Source organism: Scylla paramamosain, chromosome 17 (assembly GCF_035594125.1).
Source record: "Scylla paramamosain isolate STU-SP2022 chromosome 17, ASM3559412v1, whole genome shotgun sequence".
Classification (NCBI taxonomy): Eukaryota; Metazoa; Arthropoda; class Malacostraca; order Decapoda; family Portunidae; genus Scylla; species Scylla paramamosain.
Window position 1 is genome coordinate 16,796,022 of NC_087167.1, and position 18,152 is coordinate 16,814,173.

Genomic DNA, 18,152 nt, shown 5'->3' on the forward strand with positions numbered 1-18,152 from the left:
TGGATCCCAGGTTATATGGCATCGAGGAAAAGATGGTCTGTCCTGAAAAACTGCCTTCATGAATCAGGTAGCTAAGGGATGCTGTCCGGCAGGATGCTCACTGATAGCAGCTATTGCAGATATGGCCGACCGTATGGTGTTCATTGAACTGTAGCCTTGTCCGTTCTTCTTCTTCTTAAATTCTGATAATAAATAATCTAGGAATACATTCAAAGATGGCTGAAATGGATCAATTTTCCTGTAGAGGCAAAAACACAACAAGTTTTTGATATGTGGCCCATACTGTGTTTTAGTGCTCCCTCTCCATGATTTAAGTAGAAATTGGGCAATCTCCATCGAAAAGCCTTGATTTTTGAATGATTCCCTAATAACGTCATTGCTGTTAAGACCAACCTGTGTGCTTGGGGATAGGGTAGAGTTGGATTTTGTGGTAGAACTAGGGAATTTCGAGGAAGGAGAACCGGATCGGCAGCCAATAACTGGAGAGCTTTGGGAAACCAAAACTGGGTTGGCCACGGTGGTAAAACTATCTGTACTGTTGCCTCGTCTTCTTGGAGTTTCTTTAGGACTCTGGAGATCATACTGAAAGGTGGGAATACATACAATTTTTTTATTGGTCCAGTTCAATGTAAAGGCATTAATATGTATGGCAGATGGGTCTGGTTTCCAGGAAACGTAGGCAGACACGTGTACATTGATGCGAGTAGCGAAAAGATCAACCTCAGGTGTATAATAAAGCTGACAAACTCTCAAAAATATGCGGATGTAACATCCATTCAGCATCTAGATCTTTGACTCTGGATTCCTTGTCTGCTTCTACATTGTGTAGGCCCTCAATATACTGAGCCGATAAGGTAATTCAGCTTGACTCAGCCCATTCGAAAATTTGTTCTATTAATGTATTAAGGTTAGGTTTAGTGCTACCGCAACGTTCTATACAGGCAACTGTAGTGGATATGTGTTCCTTTGGTATCCTTACAAAGGGCCCAAGAAGCCTAAAAGAATGGCTTTCAGTTCCAAGCAGTTAATGTGATCTAATTCCTCGTGAGCCCAGTGGCTCATGAGGGTCTTAGCGTCTCCTACTACTGCACCCCAACCTGTCAGGCAGGCATCTGAGAACATAACAAGCTGGAGGAAAGATCTTTATGATTTTACCTGAAAATCTACATTATGAATCCACCAGCAGATTAACTCCCGGGCATAATCATCCAAAATAATATTTGAATTATAATTACCATGGGTCCTGGTAAGTTCTCAGTTCCGAATTATCACAAGATATTTGTATCTAAGTGGGGCTAACTCTACAGCAGGATCCGAAGCCACAGCCAAACCACTGAAGGAAGACAAATCAAGCAAGGTGACCTCTCTTTTTAGCAGGAGCTGGCCTTGAGCCTTGATACGTTCTTTCCTAACGGGAGGCAATGCGGCAGTCATATCAGCAGAATTTAACATAACCCCAAGAAATTGAATCTCCTGTGTAGGTTGCAAAACAGATTTCTGGACATTGATAGTGAGCCATAAAAGAGTCAAAAAGGAGTAAGGCATAGAATGTATTAATCCTCCATTCCTCTGCTGACGCAGCAATGAAAATACAGTCATCCAGATAGCATAACACAATGATACCAAATTTTCTAAGGTGAGAGAGGGCAGGCTTCAATAATTTAGTGAAGATGCAAAGGGCTGAAGTCAAACCTTGTGGAAGACATGTGAATCGAAACACTTGATTCTTCCACATAAACTGTAGCCATTTCCTATCTTCTGGCATGACATAAACAGAGAAATAAGCATCCTTCAAATCCATGGTAATGAAAAAACAGTATGGTTGAATTAATTGTATCACATCTTTCAGTGTCCAATTTAAAATGTACATGATTAATATGATTATTAAGTTCCTTTAAATTCAGGATGACTAGCCATGCCATCGTTTTTGACAGTAGGGAACACGTCAGAAAAGAATCCATGATCCCCCTGGCTCGCATCTTTCGATTATTTTCTGTTCAAGGTACAAGGACAAAACATTGTCCAGGGCAAGGCTATCAGCTACAGACAAATTGAGGGGACTGAGTTGTTTATTCTGTCTGGGTAAGCTGGCGAATTCAAGAATATTCCCATGCACCACATCACTGATCCAAATGTCCTTTGTCAGTGACCCCCATAGTGATCTGGCACCAAAAAATTTCCCGGCCACAAAATTATCAGGAGTATTAACCAAGGGAGGTAAAACATTACTCACCCTGGAGAGGCTTATTGGGGAGGTTTTTGTAAGTGCATCCCCTTCCCCTGGGGATACCTCTGGCCTAAAAATGGCCTCATCTGGTAATGTGGTCGAGAATGGGAGGGAATTTGATAGGGCTGTCTAGGTGTTTGCTTGTTTGGAGCAAACCTCCTTCCAGAAGACTTGTAAGGACGGAAGGAGAGCCTTCCTAGTTTCCTGGACTTGTGTATTTCCTCACATTTCTTCGTCACATCGAACGGATAGAGGTCATCTTTTCCTGCCTCGCACTCCCACTTGCAAAGGTCTGCCAAGGCAGAGTCGTGAACATGGATCCCTGCCACTTCCTTTCTCAGCTGATTAATGTAATTAACAACTGAGGAAAGTAACCTAAGGCAGTCATTTAGTCCATCTAGGTAGGAATTTAAAGTTTTACCTTTTTCATCCCCGATATCGCTAATGCAGCGGGCAATGGGGACTAAGGCTTTTGAAATCAGGCCATTAGTTTGGAAGAGTCGGACATCGATTAACTTCTCCAAATCTCATGGCTTTGGAAATGGCAGTATTTGTCACAGAAACTTTCAGGTTCGGTACATTGCTTCATCAGTGTCACGGGAAGGTGGTAAGGAGTTGAGTGTGTCTAGTTCATCCAACGGATCAGGCTTGCACTCTGAAAGTTCAGTGGCTTTATCCTCAGAAGAGGAAACGTTATGAAAAGCACTAAAGTTTGCACGGCTTTCCCGTGATACATTAGCTTGAGCTGGCTCTTTGTCTAGTTTTTCAATTAGTTCACTTAACAAGGCAGTCAGTCGGTTAAAGTTGTCGCCTCCGGAAGAACACTCAGCTGCTGTGTCGGCGTGACTCGGACCGGCCACTGAGGGCGGTGAACTGTACTCAGACCATGACTGACTAGAACCTTCCTCGACTCCCTGATCCAGAGGAGACTTCCTTTTCTTTGCAAGAAAATCCACGAAGTCCTTGTCACGTCTCTTCCTATCCGAGGAAGACGAAGATGAACGCCTTTGCGTTTCGTGAGCTTTGTCCAGCTGGTCCGACATCAGTCTGTCCGAAAGAAAACAGTACCGAGTCACACAAGGCATTACAATATATGTCCGTAGATCATGTAAATATCTTTCACCAACACTGACGGCTTGCCGTAGCGTGAAAGCTTACCAGGCCAAACTCAGTGGAGAATGCCGGTGAAAAACGAACTGGAGACGAAGCAGGATCGGTGTGAACTGCGTGGGGACTAGCAGTGAAGTGGCGTGGTACTGGTAGCCGGGACATCTCGTTGACTACCGAGTGACGTCAGTTAAATGGTCGTGAAGTGAAATTTAAATCATAGTAAATATTTCAAGAGCCATTATGTTACAGTATGGTTCTCAGATCTTTGATACAAGGTAATTATACTCTATTTGACATGAAATTGGTCTATATTTAACCAAGATTATCTGTACTATGACATATCTAGGTTTTTATCATGGGTTCATAGCGCCTTCATATAAAAGACAAAAATTTTCCATTTATTATCAACTTGGATTCAGGTGTCAGGCTCAGTCACTGTATATCAGGGAAGTAACGACACTAAGGCAAAGCTAATAATCTGATTCGGGAACACAATAAGCTACGTACTTTCGTTTACAGAAAGTCTTCCTCATGATTAATTACCACACTTTGCACCAAACTAGTTGAATAAAGCGCTTTGAAATATATTCATTTTGTCATCTGACTCATCGTTATCATGATCTCCAGTGAATTATCTTTTGTATCGCTATCTGTAATGTTTTTTTCTTCGGCAATTTAATTTCACTCGTTTCACATTAAAGCTCTTATGTATCTCTCATTTCCATGTGGAGTGGTGTTAATTCCCTAGATTTCTATATTTTACCTATAAGCACCAATACTCAATATTTTGGTCTTTCACACATATTTTCGTGAAACACTTTTTTGTTCAAGGTTAATAATCATAAAACTTAGCAAGCACATATCGAAGGATTAATCAACATTTACATATTTAATCAAATTTTCTTTGTGGTTTTAATCAACTTTTATTTTATATCTTCAATTCATTTTTCTTTATAGATTCAATATTTAATTTCTTGTGACTAATATTTTTTTTTGTGGCTTTAATATTTTCTTTTCTTTGTGGCTTTAATATTTTCTTCATTTATTCTATGTAGAAGGGACACTGGCCAAGGGCAACAAAAATCCAATAAAAAAAAAAAAAGCCCACTGAGTCTTGTGCAGCGAGGCCGCGGGAGGAGGGAAGGCATGCAGTTGACGAGATCAAAAAGAGCAGTTAGCATGAAAATAGCGATAGAAGGTAGCTAGAGATGCAACACTGCGGCGATGAGAAGGAGGCTGAAGACTCAGTTTGAGAAGAGGAGTTGATGAGACGAAAAGCTTTTGATACCACCCTGTATATAAGAGCGGTATGACATGACCCCAGACACGTGAAGCATATTCCATACATGGACGAATAAAGCTCTTTTACAGAGTTAGCAGCTGGAGGGGGATGAGAAAAACTGGCGGAGACCTCTCAGAACACCTAAGTTCATAGAAGTTGTTTTAGCTAGAGATGAGATGTGAAGTTTCCAGTTTAGATTATAAGAAAAGGACAGACCGAGGACGTTCAGTGTAGAAGAGAGGGACAGTTGAGTGTCAATGAAGAAGAGGGGGATAGTTGTCTGGAAAGTTGTGTCGAGTTGATGGATTGAGGAACTGAGTTTTTGAGACATTGAACAGTACCAAATTTGCTATGCCCCAATCAGAAATTTTAGAGATATCACAAGTCAGGTGTTCTGTGGCTTCCCTGCGTGAATTGTTTACTTCCTGAAGGGTTGGACGTTCATGAAAAGATGTGGAAAAGTGCAGGATGGTATCATCAGCATAGGACAAGAAGTTTGGTTTAGAGATCATTGATGAATAATAGGATGAGAGTGGGTGACTGTACAGAACTGTCAGGAACACCACTCTTATTAGATTTAAGAGAAGAACAGTGACCATCTATTACAGCAGCAACAGAACGGTCAGAAAAGAAACTTGAGATGAAGTTACAGATAGAAGAATAGAAGCCATAGCAAATCAAAGCTTTGTGCCAGACTGTATCAAAAGCTTTTGATATGTCTAAGGCAACGGCAAAAGTTTCAGCAAAATCTCTAAAAGAGGATGACCAAAACTCAGTAAAGAAAGCCAGAAGATCACCAGAAGAGTGGCCTTGACAGAACCCATACTGGCGATCAGATATAAGGTTATGAAGTGATAGATGTTTAAGAATCTTCCTGTTGAGGATAGATTCAAAAACTTTAGATAGGCAGGAAATTAAACGGTAGTTTGAGGGATTACAACGGTCACATTTTTTTAGGAACAGGCTGAATATAGGCAAACTTCCAGCAAGTAAGAAAGGTAGATGTTGACAGACAGAGCTGTTTGACTAGACAAGGTGCAAGCACGGAAGTACAGTTTCGGGGAACAATAGCAAGGAGCCCATCAGGTCCATAAACCCTCCGAGGGTTTAGGCCAACGAGGGGATGGAAAACATCATTGCGAAGAATTTTAATAGGTAGCATGAAGTAGTCAGATGGTAGAGGTGAGGGAGGAACAAGCCCTGAATCGTCCAAGATAGGGTTATCAGCAAAAGTTTGAGCGAAGATTTTAGCTTTAGAGATAGATGTGATAGCAGTGGTGTCATATGGTTGAAATAAAGTAGGGAAAGAAGAAGAAGCAAAGTAATTAGAGATGTTTTTTGGCTAGATGGCAGAAGTCACGAGGGGAGTTAGATCTTGAAAGATTTTGACACTTTCAATTAATGAAGGAGTTTTTGGCTAGTTGGAGAACACATTTGGCATGGTTCTGGGAGAGGTAGGACACTAAAGGAAGTAACTTTAGTGGGCTACCTCTCTATCACGTACAGCACGAGAACAGGCTGTGTTAAACCAAGGTTTGGAAGGTTTAGGTCGAGAAAAAAAAGTGAGGAATGCACGCCCCCATGACAGACACCATCACCTTCGTTATGCGCTCGGCACACAGAGACGGGTCACAATTATCAAGACGCTCACTTTACAATTGCTTCATGCATCTAGCAATATTCTCAATATACTCATTTCACTATATCTTTATTCATCAGTCTATATTTCAATATGCAATTATCTACATCTCATTTTACTATATTTTCATGCGTCTATCTATATTTTAATAAACTTATAATTTCCACTATATACATTTCACCACTTCTTTATGCAGCAATCCATATTTCTCATTATATATATATATATATATATATATATATATATATATATATATATATATATATATATATATATATATATATATATATATATATATATATATATATATATATATATATATATATATATATATATATATAATGCATTAATCTATAGCTGCAATAACTTTTTCCATATATATCATGCATCAATCCGTATTTTCAATAACCTTTTTTTTTCATATATATCATGCATCAATCCATATTTCTCGATAATCTTTCTCGCATTTAACATGCATCAATTTATGTTTTCAATAAGCTTTTTTCCATATATATATATATATATATATATATATATATATATATATATATATATATATATATATATATATATATATATATATATATATATATATACATATATATATCATGCATCATTCTATATTTTTCATCTGAATTTTAATCAACAAATCTATCCAACATATCCCATATTTATGCTCGTCCAGATATGATAACCTCACTACAATACCATATATATATATATATATATATATATATATATATATATATATATATATATATATATATATATATATATATATATATATATATATATATATATATATATATATATATATATATATATATATATATATATATATATATATATATATATATATATATATATATATATATATGATTTTATTTATTTATTTATTTTTATTTTTATTTTTTTTTTTTTTTTTTTGCCCGGGAATATATTTGACCTTGATGTCAGCTTCGGCAATCACTGTCATTTGATATACTACATTTTGCGTCTAAATATAGACAGTAACCACTACAGGAATCTCCATTGTCGTGAAAACAACTTGTTACCGACACAGCATTCAATTTACTGAAATTGTTGTCTATAGCAAAGAAAGAGAGATCTTCCTCAATGGTGCGTTAGTCTGCTTCACCATTATGCACTTGCAGTATGTAAAACACTCGTGATTTCAATTTATCAAACGGCAAGAATTCTGTAGCTCATCATTATAATACTACATTATCAAGGACTGACCAATGTCTTCACTCATCAAGATGCCCTATCATTCATAATCCCCCTCAGTTCATCATCACTTAATTTACTGTATACTCATTTGGAGTGGGAGCTACACTGGGTGGAAAAGTTGTTCCACTGCCCCATTCTTAACTACTCTAAACATAGACAATTCTCGCTATTTATTGCCATCTGATTTTCACAGTGCGAACTCGCGCTTACGTTGTTTTTAAGACGTCTTCAACCTTATCTGTTGATTATTTTGAAAGCTCACTACCCTCCTCGCGGTATCATTTTTTTTCCTTTTTTTTAAGCACACGTCATTCCACTTTGCCAGAAAGATCAGCATGTTACCGTCTTTCAATACTTGTTGTTTATTGCTTCTTTTGTAAATATAGTCATCATTTCATATAATTAACATCTATTTACCTTCCCATACTCATTTTGTTTTTACCATATCTCTATTTTTTTTTTCCTTTTTTACTCAATTTATCTACAGTTTTGTAATTGATTTATAACACAAGTAGAAGCTGTAGTGGTAACTTGAACTATCTCCTCATCAGACTCACATTTCGTCACTGAGAGAGTCCCTGAGTCAGGATCTAGCCAACAATCCTTTAGTTGCATGACCTAGCACTGTTCCAACAGTGTTACCTGACTCAGTGACCTTTCGCAGTACTTTACAGTGATCTCCATATCCTAATTTTCTCCTTTACGTTTCTTACTACATGGCTGAGCGTTTTTATTAATGCTTGACAGAAAAATTTCTTCTGCCTTCACTCCTGGCATTTGGTTTTATTTCCAGTCGCCTTATCAGTTCATTATATTTATGCCTTATTTAGGCCTGGACATCACATATACGCTTTCACGTCAGTAGCAATACTGACGTCAAAAAAAATATGTTAGAAAGCTTTCCATAACTATTTAAGAACAAAAAAACAAACCACTATAACAACAGCAAGGCGGTCAGCCTGCCACCTTTCTACCAAATACGTTCGTTCATTTTTCCCAACTTTAGCCTCTTGCACTTATCTCTTCATTTCTCTATCTATTGCCTGTCAACTACGCAATTGTGCATGGCCTCCATTTCTTCCTTCGCTCCACTCACAAGGGAGGAGAGATTGGAGGGTACAGTTCTCCCCTTTCCTTGTTCATTCCTTGCCCTCTTACCCTCCTCTCCCTCCCTCCTCCCTACTCTCTCTCTCTCTCTCTCTCTCTCTCTCTCTCTCTCTCTCTCTCTCTCTCTCTCTCTCTCTCTCTCTCTCTCTCTCTCTCTCTGTACCCAGGAAGGGGAGACAGGGAGGGAGAAGAGGAGGGACAGGGAAGAGGGAGTCCCCCCCTCCTCCCTGGTTCATTCCTTGCGACTCACTCAAGTCATAAATACACAGCAGCCCACTAATCTCTTTTCTGATAACTTCGCCTGCCTTCCCTCCCCATTTATCCCTCCTTCACCCATCAGCACCTCTTCTGTAAATTACTATCTTCCAACCATCTCAAATTGTAAATGTGTGTGTGTGTGTGTGTGTGTGTGTGTGTGTGTGTGTGTGTGTGTGTGTGTGTGTGTGTGTGTGTGTGTGTGTGTATTGTAGTCTATTCTTGTGCTTTATCCACAACATGTATATATTTTATAAATGTTTTATCCGAATGAGGGGAGATAGGATAGTAATAGTAGCTATGAAGCCATTATTGGGGCGCCTTCAGTCCCTATTGTTAGGAAGCAATTTATCTTCCTAACAACTCACCCTTACATTGAATAATTGAATATTGGTGTGGACATTATAATATGATTAGCGTTTAATTGGAAACTGACGCTATATCGTCGACTTCCAAGACTACCTGCTCTTTATTTAGATATTATTATTTTTTTTTTATTCATTATGTAACGGTGTCACATAACAATATACATTGATTATAATTATTTTCCGCGTCAGCAACATACGTATATGTATACATGTATGTATGTGTGTGGGTAATCGGCGCGAACAAAGGTGGGGCTGACATGTTCACGCTACACACCAACGAACTTTCCACAGTCCACTTATTGCCATCGATAAATAATCAGTAACATCTACATAATAGTATCTAAGTATTCTTCATAATCAATCTCTTTTTAATGTATTTTGACGTATATTATTCTTAGTTATAAGTAGCTTTTTCCTCGGTTTATTCATGTAATTAAAGAGCTATAATCATGAATATATTTATGCATTGTGAGTGCGGCCAACCTGCCAATATTTCTGCTGTCAGCACTTTACGAAGCACCAACCGCCACTCCAGCCAGCTCCGACAATGTGTGTGCGTACGTTTGTGTGTGTGTGTGTGTGTGTGTGTGTGTGTGTGTGTGTGTGTGTGTGTGCTCAATCGAAAGAGGAACAAAAAGAAAAGTAGCTGATAAAAATCAAAGTGACAGCGATGGCAATGTAGTCGGTATGAGTTAAGGCGGGTTCACACTTGGCAACTCGCTGCTGAATTGCTACCTGCCACAAGCTGGCAATATTTGGCAATACATCCTCCCAGCTGGATGTACGTTCACATAGACTTTTTTTTTTTTATGTAGGAAGGACACTGGCCAAGGGCAACAAAAATCTAATAAAAAAAAATACCCACTGAAATGCCAGTCCCAGACTACAGTAAAGGGGCGGCTGGTTGGCGGGAAATGATCATAAAGAGCAACTCAGCAAGATGTCTTCCTCCAACGACAATGACGAAGTGATAGTTGCATTTCTTTTGGCTTACCGGAAGCTAAAACTTAAAAGAAAACGCTTATAGACACGTCCCTGGCTGAATAAAAGAGAAGGAAGGAGTGTCTACCACACTCTTTTGCTTGAGCTGAGTGTAGAGGACCCAAGCACCATCATGGGACAGTGGATACGCATCAACAGAGACCAGTACCATGGTCTCCTGCAGTTTGTGACTCCCCTTATAAAGTATGAAGATATCCACATGAGGGAAGCAGTGACACCTGGTGAACGTGTGACACGTATGTTAAGTTATCTAGCAACAGGTTAGGAAGAGGGATCTGTAATTACTAAGAACTTGGCTCCATCTGCAGCGATAACTACTCAATTATATATATATATATATATATATATATATATATATATATATATATATATATATATATATATATATATATATATATATATATATATATATATATATTGCGCCTCGGTTCCTAGAAATGACGTTGGTCCCTAAACAGCTCCAGCATTAATTTTTCTGCCTCCGGACACATCTTCCACAACTCTCCTCTACGACACAATGTAAACAAAGCAGCGCGCGGCTGGACAAGACCAACCTGTCGGTCTTGTTGGCTGGGCTGGCAATTCCAGCCGCCAGGCACAAAAGTCCAGCAGGCGGAGCAACGCAGCTTGCGGCGGCTGGCAACTCAGCAGCGAATTGCCAAGTGTGATCCCGCCTTTATGATCATACCGATGGCGATGAAATACAAGTGACGAGAATGGTAATGATGACGATGATGGCAACGATGACGATGAAGATATAAATCATGTAAAAGTCACAGGAAAATAGTGAAGGAGAACTGGCAGAAGTGCACTGGTGGCTCGTGATGCAGCACTAAGTGATCTCCTTATCCCGCCCACCCACCGGTCTCCTCACCACTTGCCCCCGATAAAGACCACGACTGTATCCTCCTCTGGCCATAAGTCATCCAGCTGCCTATACCGGTGCTGTGTGGTCGCCACGTCGTCGCTTCTGAAAAATACGAATAAGTAAGTGCAGGACGCAGGCACTACGGTGGTACTTTGCGAATATACTCAGACACTGCAAAAGTAACTTAGGAAGATATTCAGATACTGCAAAAGTAACCTGGAAAAATATTCAGACACTGCAGAAATAACTTAGGAAGATATTCAGCCACTGTAGTCGTAACTCGAATATCCAAAATTATGAAAGTGTCTTGAAATGTCTCTCTTGAAAGAATTCAAGTCATTTGGTAGAATAAAATACTGAAGTAGGAAGGAAGTTCCAGACTTTACCAGTAAAAGGGGATAACAGATTAACTAATACTCAATAAGGAAGATCAGAAGATTGCCAGTAGAACGTCTCCGGCGGAACCTATACTAGTGCTCAGCATATAAGATTATGAAATTCGAGGTTTAAGAGTCTTCCTGTTAAGTTCCTAGGTTCATATGTGTTTCATATGTGTTTTGGTGAAGAAGAAATGAGATCTAGTTGAGGAGAGGTGATGTTCCACAGATTAAGAATTAGATCTTAAGGTCGTGAATGTTGCAGAATTTAATACAGTAAAATTTGAGATGGGCGTCAAGACACTTTTTGTCGTTACCAGAAGAGCAGTCCATCCTGGGAACACTTTTGGCTCTCTTCCCAAACACAGACTCCAAGGCTGGTGTTGGAGTCGGCTATTTCAATTTTCATCTTTGAGTGAAAGGTGTAGTACGTGTTTTATATATAATGTAATGTATGAAAGAAAAGAGCTTGTGTTGTGAAACACAAAGGGAAATGTTCATGAAGGTTACAGCTGTATTAGATGCAAGTTAACAGAATTCACCAAGACCAGTGCTTATATGACCTCGCTTAGAAATGGACACGTGCCGTTTCGGCAAGGGTCCATTTCCTTTTCTCCCTACACCATTTAGTGATCCCCTAATCTCTTAATAAACGCAGGGTACGATCTGGAAGTAAAGCTAGACAAGTAATACATAAGATATCTACAGGGTGTAACACGAGTTTGTGCGGATATTGCCAGAGGGTGAAAGTACAGGTTATTCTAAGTGGAAAATGTTCTATACACATGTGCATTTTGAGGCCTTTTTGCCCGTGGTATGCAATTCAAGTGTGGCTTGGCGACAGATACAGTGGCCAAGCCAGGCGGTTATCCAAGGCAGGACGTTTAGACCTGTATGTCCGTTTGTAAAATTAAGAATAATTCAGTCATGATTTCCACAAGTTTTGGAGCTTTACAGTATATCAAGACGAGACGAGTGACAACAACCGACCGATGATACGAAATTCAAGTGTGGCCGCGTGACAACAGGCAGCCAGGTAACCAAGGCGTAACGTGTTGATTTGCAATGTCCGATGGTGAAATTGTGAGTTATTCAATGATCATCTCTACAAGGTTTGGGGGATTACAGTATCCCGTAAAGAGACAAGTGGTATTAACGGACAGGTGATTTACCGATAAACATTATGCAGTGATAATATGGATGTAATAAAAGACAAATGAAATAAAAGGCTGCGTGGATTGTGTGGAAATGGCATAGAGAGAGAGAGAGAGAGAGAGAGAGAGAGAGAGAGAGAGAGAGAGAGAGAGAGAAAGTATACAAGTGATAGCAGAGAGAAGTATACATCAACTGAAGGAGAGAGTAGGAGAACATTTTTCAGTCATCTCGTTATCTCATGCCCTATATACTTAGTGTGTTACACACACACACACACACACACACAGTGGAAAGTTTGCTAACTGCGCCACGTGAATGGCAGGTGGCAACAGGCAACCTTAGGGTCAGAGGAGGAGGTAGTAGACACCTGCCGGAACGGTAATTACTCCCAATGAAGTGTCAATCAAAGGGTGACGCGGACTTATCAGTGACCCAGCTGTGACCTTACTGAATGGTTCCCTTTTTGTGTCACAACACAAAGGGGAGAGGGCAGTTACAGCCTTCCCTCCAAAGACAACTTTTTTCCTTCACACAACTCTAGATGCACCCTTCCCTCAAAACTCAAAATATAATATGGCCTCGGAGTCCCCATCTGGGGAGGGAACCTCAAGAGTCCCCAGGTCGGACTGCTCTTCTTCTGGTATCGACACTTATAGTGTCTTGACATCCCCTCAACTTTTCTTCATTAAATCTGTAACATTCGCGGCCTTAGATCTAAATTTCGATCTATGGAACACAATCTCTCCTTTACTAAGCCTCATCTTCTTTTCCTCATCGAAATATAGGTGTCTGAGGCAACTAAGAGTAGCGCCTTCTCTGTTCCCTCCTACTTTTCTATCCTCATTTTCATTCAAAAGCTGGATGCTGCGTCTATGTGCGCAGCGACCTAACCTGTGTCCACGCTGTTGAATCCTCGAATTTTCTAATATCTGGCTTAAACTACAGAGTCACTCTCAAACTAAATTTATTTGTGCTGTATACCTCTCACCTAACTCCTCCGACTATAAAATTATTTGACTATTTAAATTCCAAAGTGGAGTACATTCTGACTTCCCTTTTGCAAAGATCTCCACTCTTGGAGACTTCATCACCAGCTTTGGCTTTTCTTTCCCTTCTCTGACCAACCTAGTGAACTAGCCTTTAATTTTGCTTCTTCATCTTTCCTTCCTTTATTTCAGTTTGATTAAAAAAAAAAAAAAAAAAGACAGTGGAGAAACAGAATCAAAAGCCAGTTTTTAAATAAGCCGTATGAGTATTTACTGACTTGAAAAAAAACATAAATAAATAAAGAGAATAAATATCTCTCAAAAAAAGAAATAGAAAAAAAAAGGGAAAGCATTAGGAACTTACATGAAGTGAGTTGAATAAGTTAAAAGTAAGATAATTATTTAAAATCTATGAACAATATCTTAATTAACACAATTTCAATTGTCCTAATTTGCATATTTCCCATATACAAAATATTCTTTAATGGATCTTGTTGGGATAATATTGTTTCTTCACCTTCAAAACATCGGCTAGGATTTTAGATGACTGATTTGGATGAGTAATATGCAGTTATTGATACAGATCTATGAAGAAAATTCTTTTCAACACAATCACATGTCCTAATTTACATATTTACCATATAAGGAGTGGTCTACAAGCAACTCTTATGGCCTAAAAATGTTCATTGATCTTGAAAACATGGGTTAAGAACTTGAATGACCTGATTTTGATGGTAATAAGGAAGTTACAGCTATAAATGTGTTATCCTTTAATGGCGGACTAAAAAATGCATTTTTTAGGCATTTCCACATGATATAATTCGGTGTCATTTTTTTTTTTTTTTCTGGTACTGGAAGGCTGTATCTTAATAACATGCAAATGAAACCATTTCTTTTGCAATTTTTTTACGTTTCGGGCAGAATTTGATTGGAGTATTAGATAGTATTTACTGTCTTGAAGAAAATACATAAAATACATAAAAAAAATGAACAAAAAAAAAACGCAGTGGAGAAGTCATAAGACAGAGTGTGAATAACTTGTATGAGTATTTGCTGTTAAAAAAAAAAAAAAAAAAAAAACAGCAAATACTCATACGGCGTTATTTTGATAGAATGTTTCTGTGTTAGTTTGCAATATGATGTGTAGCTACAAATGTATGTTACAGCTACTTTAATCATTACTAGTAAAAAAAAAAATAGATCATTTTTATTAGCCATGTTTGCTTCAGTGAATCTCTTATCTCGTTCATTATAACAGCACCCATTTCCATGATCACCACCATCATCTATCCATCTACGGAATATCCTTTATCTCTTTCACTACGGTACCATACCACTTTGTCCCTGATCATCGTCACTATCCGGCCCCGCCAGAGTTCAAGCTGACAAAGGATTTCAAATTCATTAGTACGTATAGAGGCGGTCCAAACATACCGAGCTGGATGTTGCGTCTACGTGCGCAACATTAGCAAACATTACAGGAAAGTGAATCATCCAGTTTTATTTCGTCTCGTGTTCCGGATTCTGTTCAGTTCTTTGATTAATTGTTATTATTATCATTATTATTAGTAGTAGTAGTATTTTGCGTCAAAGTGGCCATTCAGAGCAGAAAAATAACTCTCACTTTCACGAAAGTAAAACGGGGAAAATTTTCAAACTGCTGTATCTTCTAATCTCAAACTTGGACACTGCGTAGGAGTTCAATACGAGGACGGTGACAGGCTCAGCATATTCTAATTGAATGTAACGTTCTCTCAACACACTCGGTGGTATATCAAAATGCCCAATAAATTTATAAGGTTCTTTTTTATATTAAATATTTTTTTCTACTTGATTATATTTTGATTATGGTGAACATTTCTTAAGGACCTTGATTTTTTTTTTCTCTTTTTATTTGTTTTCTTATTTACTTATATTTTTTTATTTTATTTATTTATATTTATTTTATTCTTATTTATTTTTATTTTATTTTACTTTATTCTATTTTATTTATTTATTTATTTATTTATTTTTATTTATTTCTTCCTTTCGTGGGGGGCCATGGGACTATTATTTTTTTAAACTTAAGTGATTGATAAGTTAAGAATGAAGGCCGTCCCTTGATTGTCGCTTAGCAGTGTATTATCGTTATCTAAAAAACAAATGTTATCTCTTACAGTTTTCCTTTTTTCTAGTGTAACTGAAAAAAAAAAAAAACCGCTTAGGATTTTCCTTGTTTGTTCAGATTTATACTTCACAGTCCTGTTTATTTATTTATTCTTTTTTATTCTCTTCTCAAATGTTGTTTCAAGATTACTCTGTGTAAAAATCATGACTCGTCTGTGTTATCTTGTATAATCTTTAGGCTCTTCTCTCTTATCTTTCTCACCACCTTTCCTCATCAGACGCCAAACAGATGAGATAATGTCAGTCGTTGGTCTCGTTATCAGACTTCTCCATATGTCGCGATCTTCATGTAGTCTCTGTCTGTTTATTTTTTCTTATTGTATATTTCTGTCTTCTAAGCTCTTCTAAATTCTTCTAAGTTCCTTGTTGAAGATCCAAACACAAGTATGACCACGCCACTATTCACTGGCTTCATCTCTCCAATTATAATAATAAAATAATAATAATAATATACGGTTTATTATTTAGGCAGTTGACAAACTGAAAATGTACATAAGGGATGGGGAAAAACTTAACATTAATCCTAAAGGTAAGTCTAATCTAGGAGGGAAATACTATTGATTGATGGCTCGCACAATGGTGGGAATCGCACTGAGTCTGTACCGGTCCGTGCGCGGCGCCTTCAGGGGCGTTATTCTGTTGTGGTGTCTGGTGGCACGGACCGGGCGAGACGCGTCGGGCGGCAGCATGTTTCTGAGACGCGGATGATGCAGTAGTCCCCTCCCAAACTTCTCCAGAGCCTCTCGGTGCTTGGTGGATATTCTGGACAGACTCAGGGTGGTCAGGGCTTCTTCATAGGTGGTGTATGCAGGGCCAAGGAGGACCCTGCACGCCCTTTTCTGCACACTCTCTAGCTGTATCTGTTGAGTGTGTGTGAGGGAGGAGGACCACGCTGGGGAGGCGTGCATGAGTTTGGGGAGGATGAAGGTAAGGTACACCCCCCTTAACTCATCTGTCGGCGTCCCCAGCGACCTGAGTCTGCGCAGCATGTACAGCCTGTAGGTAGCTGATCTCACGCTGTTGGCGACATGCTGCTTCCAGGTCAGCTGGTCGTCCACCGTGACTCCGAGAAGCTTGGCACATTGGACCACCTGGAGGGGGTGAGGGCCCACTGTGAGCCGGGGAGGGGGCACTGGTACAGAGGAGGTACAGAAATGCATCACCACAGTTTTGCTGTGGTTGATGGTCATCCTGCTCTCCTCTGTCCACGTCTGCAGTCGCTCCAGAATTGCTTGCAGTGGTGAGTAGTCCGGGTTCTTGGTGGAAACTGGGACGCCCACGGTGCAGTCGTCCACATACTTCCAGCGATGGGGGGTGTCGGTGAGGGCGTCGTTGATGAGGAGGAGGAAGCATAGAGGACCCATCTTGGTCCCCTGGGGGACTCCACATGTCAGCTGTTGGAAATTAGAGACAGAGCCCTGATAGCGAACGGCCTGACGTCTCCCTGTGAGGAAGTCGGCTAGCCACGCTATCAGATTAGGAGGGAGACCCAGACTTACTGCCTTGCTGATGACAACAGTGTGATCAACAAGATCAAAGGCTTTTTTGAAGTCCACAAAAGCAACAGCTAGAGAGGTGTTTCGCTTGTCCAGGTGGCTGTGGATGAATTCAAGGAAGCTGGTCAGGTAATGTGAGGTGGAGGTGGCTTTAATATTTCCGAATTGTCTGATATCCACGGTGTTACAAATTTTGGTGTAGGCCCAGTCATATACAAAATCTTCACAAATAAGGCTAGGGATGGGAGTGATAGAGACTGGCCTGAGGTCATTGAGTGACTGAGGACTGGAAGTTTTGGGGATGGGGGTGACGTAAGATGTCTTCCAGTCCGCGGGGCAAGAGTGTTGGGAGAGTGAGGCGTTTATTATGGAGCATAGCGGTGTTGCTAGCTCTAAAGCAAATTCCTTGTAAATTTTTATAGGAAGGTCAGTGGGTGTGGTGGATCTGGGTTTAAATTTAAGTATTCTCTTAAAAACATCCATCGCCTGGACAGTGTGTGGAGGGGAGGGAGCGGGAAGATAGGCAGGAAGCGGAGTGGTGTGGAGGGGAGGAAAGGTTTGACAGATAGCAGCAAAGTGATCGTTCATCTCCTGAGCCGCGAGATTAGCAGGAAGGTGTGAGGTGCAAGGAAGAGATGAAGTGTGCTTTTGTAAGCAATTATCGTAGGCGTGGTGTGGAAAAAGAAATTTGCGGGCAGTGGGGAACAGAAAGAGTCTGTAAATAAGGAACTGAAGAACAAGCCCCTCAATAACATCATGAAAACGAAATGCAATTAATGGAATGAGGCTGTTAAGGAGAAACAGAAGAAGACTAGCAACCTGAATCACTTAAACGATGAACTGGAAGCAGAATGCATCACTGTCTCTCAGAATGAAGGTAAACA

The 18,152-nt window shown here is 39.5% G+C and overlaps 1 protein-coding gene across 3 annotated transcripts in view; it reads left to right on the forward strand.

The window, feature by feature from the left end:
- The first annotated feature begins 10,667 nt into the window (after positions 1 to 10,667).
- The window catches only part of LOC135108519 (uncharacterized), a 37,712-nt gene continuing 30,227 nt past the window's right edge, over positions 10,668 to 18,152 (forward strand). The window contains exons 1-2 of one of the 3 annotated variants that reach the window (XM_064019619.1): positions 10,668 to 11,207; positions 12,423 to 12,501. The gene's annotated coding sequence lies outside the window, so the exon portion shown is untranslated. The remainder of the gene's footprint in view (positions 11,208 to 12,422; positions 12,502 to 18,152) is intronic. The other 2 variants (XM_064019618.1, XM_064019620.1) reach the window with 2 other exon arrangements.